Genomic DNA, 5877 nt, shown 5'->3' on the forward strand with positions numbered 1-5877 from the left:
TTTAACCTAACAACAATGCATAAGTACTCATCACCTCACATATACGTTGTACCAAACATTTAAACATTTGGCAAATAACCAGACAAGTCATAATATAAAAAGTCAAGGTTAACCACGACACTTACTTCGCTCCAAAATCAACTCAAAGATCAACCACAGCTTGCCTTTCGATCAAGCCTCCGAACCAATCAAATCTAGCAAATTATCAACCAAAGTATTCAAAATAAGCCTTAGGAACTTCCCACGAGTGAAAGCGGTTCAATTTAGATCATTATTGAAAAAGTCAATGAAACTCAACTCTCGAGACCGCTTGGTCCAAACCCGAAATTCAAACCAAAACTCGATTACCCATTCAACCCCGAGTCGGGTTATGTAATTTGTTTCGAAATCCAACCTCAATTTGAGGTCTAAATTCAATTTTACAAAAATCGCTAATTCTACCCTCATCCCCAATTTCTACCATAAGAATCCTAGATTTAGGTTGAAATATTATGAAATTTAATGGGTAACGGAAAGAAAGTAGGTTAGAATCACTTACCAATGAATTGAGGAAGAAGAGCTCTTGGAAAAATCGCCTCTAAGGTTTTTAGGATTGAAAATTTGAAAGAATGAACTTTAATCCCGTTTTTCCCTTCTTTTACCCAACTGCAATTATCACAATTGCGACACAAAGTTCACAAAGGCTATCAATTCTTCGCAAATGCGAAAAATCTCTGAGCCTAATACCTTCGCAAATGCGACATATTTGTCGCAAATGCGAGCCAAGGCTTTCGTAAAAGCGAACTTTTGAATCGCAAATCCGAGTCTGCCTTGGTCTGCTTCTAATTGCAAATGTGACCGTTGGTTCACAAATGTGAACCCTGCTCCCTTCGCTTCTGCGGACTACTCATCGCAAAAACAAAGCTGACCCGGTCGCCTCCCTCTTCGAAAATGCAAGCCCGACTTCGCATTTGCGAGGCTCGCATTTGTGATCAAGTCCTCGCAAATGCGAGATCTGCAGACCTAATGCACCAGCATTCCTTAAAATTCAAAAATCACTCTGTATTCTATCTGAAACTCACTCGAGCCCCCGGTGCTAACAAACAAAATATGCACACAAGTCCAAAAACCTCATGCAAACTCGCTCGCGTGATAAAAACACAAAAATAATACCTAGAACTAAGAATTGGACACCTATCGGTTCATCACATTCTCCACCTCTAAAACGATCGTTCATCTTCTAACACACATTGAAAATTACCTGGATTGGTGAAAAGGTATGGATTTCTATTCTGCATATCTGACTCGGACTCCCAAGTGGTTGCCTCGATCGGCTTACCTCTCTACTGCACTCGAACTGAAGGATAACTCTTTGACCTCAACTGTCAAACCTGTCGGGCTAGAATAGCTACCGGCTCCTCCTCATAAATCAAATCCTTGTCCAACTAGACTAAGCTAAAATATAACACATGGGACGGATCACCGTGATACTTCTAGAGCATAGACACATGGAACACCGAATGGACTGCTGATAAACTAGGCAGCAATGCGAACTTATAGGCCACCTCACCCACTCTCTGAGGAATCTCAAAGGGTCCAATGTACCTAGGGCTCAACTTGCCCTTATTTCTGAACCTTATCACACCCTTCATAGGTGAAACCAAGAGCAAAACCCTTTCTCCGACCATGTATTCAACATCACGAACCCTACGGTCCGTGTAACTCTTCTGTCTCGACTGAGCTGTGCGAAGTCGATCCTGAGTAATCTTGACCTTATCCCAGGCATCCTGCACCAAATTTGTACCCAACAATCGAGCCTCCCCTGGCTCGAACCATCCAACTGGTGATCGGCTCTGCCTCCCGTATAATGCTTCATAGGTAGCCATCTGAATGCTCGATTGATAGATGTTGTTGTAGGAAAACTACGCAAGTGGTAAGAATTGATCCTAAAAACCCCCAAAATCTATAACATAAGCGCGAAGCATATTCTCCAATATCAGAATAGTGCACTCGGACTATCCGTACGTCTGGGGATGAAATGTTGTGCTCAACTCAACCTGCATGCCCAACTCATGATGTACTGTCCTGCAGAAGTGCGAGGTGAACTACGTACCTCAATCAAAAATGATAGATACGGGCACACTATGAAGACGGACAATCTCGCGGATGTAGATCTCAACCAACCGCTATGAAGAATAGGTAAATGCCACAAGAATGAAATGCGCTGACTTGGTCAGCCTGTTCGCAATAACCCATACCGCGTCGAACTTCTTTTGTGTCCATGGGAGTCCAACAACAAAATCCATAGTGATACGCTCCCACTTCCACTCAGGAATCTCTAACTTTCGAAGCAGACCATCAGGTATCTGATGCTCGTACTTTACTTGCTGACAATTTAGACACCGAGCTACATATGCAACTATGTCCTTCTTCATCCTCCTCTACCAATAATGTTGCCACAAGTCCTGATATATCTTGGCGGGACCTGGGTGAATAGGATATCGGGAACTGCGGGCCTCATCAAGAATCAGCTCATGAAGTCCATCTATATTGGGCACACAAATACGACCCTGCATCCTCAAAACTCCATCATCTCCAACAGTAACCGGCTTGGCACCATCGTGCCGCACTGTGTCCCTAAGGACAAGCAAATGAGGTTCATCATACTGCCGCTCTCTGATACGCTCAAACAAGGAAGAACGAGCGACTGTACAAGCTAGAACACAACTGGGCTTTGAAACATCTTATCTCACGAACTGATTTCTCAAAGCCTGAACATCTGATGCAAGTGGTCTCTCACCGATTGGAATGTACGCAAGGTTTCCCATACTTACTACCTTTCTACTCAAGGCATCAGCCACCACATTGGCTTTCCAGGGATGATACAAGATAGTGATATTATAGTCTTTCAATAGCTTCGACCACCTCCTCTACCTCAAATTGAGATCCTTTTTTTTAACAGATACTGTAAGCTCCGATGATCTGTGAATACTTTGCATGACACGCCGTAAAGATAATGCCTCCAAATCTTCAGCGTATGAACAATGACTGCCATCTTTAAGTCATGAACAGGGTAATTCTTCTCATGAATTTTCAACTGCCACGACACATATGCGATCACCATGCCATCCTGCATCAACACTGCATCGAGCCCAATACGAGATGCATCACAATACACCCTGTAAGATCCTGAACCGGTACGCAACACCAACACTAGCACCGTAGTCAAAGCAGTCTTGAGCTTCTGAAATCTCGACTCATACTCATCTGACCATCTAATTTGGGCACCCTTCTGGGTCAACCTGGTCAATAGGGCTGCTATAGATGAAAATCCCTCCACGAACCGGTGGTAATAACCCGCCAATCCTAGGAATCTCCGAAGCTGATGTAGGTCTAGGCTAGTTCTGGAACGCCTCAATCTTCTTAGGATCCACCTGTATGCCTCTGCGGATACGGAAAGCCCCAAGAAAGCGACTGAGTCCAACCAAAAATCGCCTTTGAAAACTTGGAATCTAATTGGCTATCTCTCAGAGTCTAGAGTACAACCCGAAGACGCCGTTTGTGCTCCTCTCGACTGCGAGAGTAGATAAAGATATCGTCAATAAACACAATCACAAAGTAATTCAAATATGGATTGAACACCCGGTTTATCACATCCATAAATGTTGTCGGGACATTTGTCAGCCTAAATGACATCACTAGAAACTCATAATGCTCATACCGAGTCCGAAAAGTTGTCTTAGGGATATTGGATGCCCTAATCTTCAACTGATGGTAGCCAGACCTCAAATCAATCTTCCAAAACACCTTGGAATGAAGCTAATCAAGTAAGTCATCAATCCTCGGCAATGGATACTTGTTCTTGATGGTGACTTTGTTCAACTACCGGTAATCTATGCACATCCTCATCGATCCATCTTTCTTCTTCACAAACAACACAGGCGCACCCTATGGCGATACACTAGGTCTAATAAAGCCCTTATCAAGAAAATCTTACAACTGTTCCTTCAATTATTTCAACTCTGGCGGGGCCATACAGTATGGTTGAATAGAAATGGGGTAAGTACCCAGAGCCAAATCAAACAGAAGTCAATATCTTTGTCGGGTGGCATCCCCGGCATATCTTCAGGAAACACCTATGGAAACTCACGAACAATTGGTACTGAACTATGGAAGGAACCTCCGCACTAGAGTCGCAGACATAAGCCAAATAAGCTAGACACCCCTTCTCGACCATACGCCCAGCCTTCACATAAGAGATAACCCTGCTGGTAGAATGGCTAGGAATTCCCCTCCACTCTAATCGAGGCAATCCCAGCAAGGCTAAAGTCATCGTCTTGGCGTGACAATCCAATATAGCATTATAAGGTGACAGCCAATCCATACCCAAGATGACATCAAAATCTACCATATTGAGAAATAGGAGATCTACGTTAGTCTCGAGACTGCCAATGTTAATCACACATGAGCGATAGACATGATCAATAATAATAAAATCCCCCACATGTGTGGACACATACACAGGAGCACTCAAAGAATCACGAGGCACAACCAGATATGAAGTAAAATAGGATGACACGTAGGAATAAGTAGAGCCTGGATCAAATAGAACTGAAGCATCACTATGGCAAACTGGAACAATACATGTGATGACAACGTGAGATGATTCAGCCTCATACCTCATTAGAAAGGCATAAAATCTGGGCGGGGCCCCACCACTCTGAATTACATATTTGGGACTGGCCCTAGCTTGCTGGCCTCCACCTATAACGGCCTGACCTCCATCTCTAACGGCCTGACCTCCACCTCTAATGGCCTGAACTCCACCTCTAGTTGCCTGACCCCTACCTCGAGCTAGCTGAGCGGGCGGTGCAGCAATCGATGCCAGTACCATGTTGTTGTGAGTTGCCTGTGCCCAAGGGCAAAATCTAGCAATGTGCCTCGGATCACCACAAGTATAACAGGACTTCGACTGTTGTGAGTGCTGACCCTGAAACTAAACCTATCGACCTGAGTAACTACCCTAAAAACTCTGGAGCAACGGTGCACAAATAGGAGCTGGTGGTGCACTATAGGCTAGCTGGTTGGAATGAGACATATGAGGGTCGCGACCACCTGAAGCACTGTGGGATGCCTGGAGAGCTGAGTGAAATGGTCTGGGAGGATGGCCTCTACCAAAAGTAACTTTGCCTCTAGACGAGGCACCACTGAACTTACCGAAATGACGAGGCATCTTATCATACCCCTTCCCCACTCTTGTGCAAGAACCATCTCGATCCGCCTAGCAACATTTGCAGTCGTCTTAAAGAAAATCTCACCTCCCGTCTCATTGGCCATCAGTAACTTGATTGAGTGAGTGAGTTTATCAATGAACCTCCTCACCCTCTCCCAATGAGTGGAAAGCAAGATAAGGGCATGACAAGCTAGATCCAGAAAATGGGTCTTGTACTGAGTAAAAGTCATACTGCCCTGCTGGAGATGCTCGAACTGCTTGCAGTAATCCTCTCTTAGTGTGATAGGGAGGAACTTCTCTAGGAATAGCTGAGAGAACTGGTCCCAAGTAAGAGCAAACGACCCAGCTGGTCTGGTCGACACATAATCCTTCTACGACCTCTTGGCAGAACCCGTCATTTGAAGCACAGCTAAATCAGCCCTATTAGTCTCAACTATGCCCATGTTCCGCAGCACCTCATGGAAGCAGTCAAGATAATCTTGTGGGTCCTCAAAAGGTGCACCATTGAAGTGAACTAGGAAGAGCTTTGTAGACTTATCCAATCTCAATAAGCCCTCAGAAGACATGGCGGGTCTATCACCGGCCTGTGCCGCAACAACCAGCTGAACCACCCCAGCTGGCAGGGCTGCTGGAGTCTGATACTGGGAAGCTATCTGCTCCGGTGT

Source organism: Nicotiana attenuata, chromosome 12 (assembly GCF_001879085.1).
Source record: "Nicotiana attenuata strain UT chromosome 12, NIATTr2, whole genome shotgun sequence".
NCBI classification, from domain to species: Eukaryota; Viridiplantae; Streptophyta; class Magnoliopsida; order Solanales; family Solanaceae; genus Nicotiana; species Nicotiana attenuata.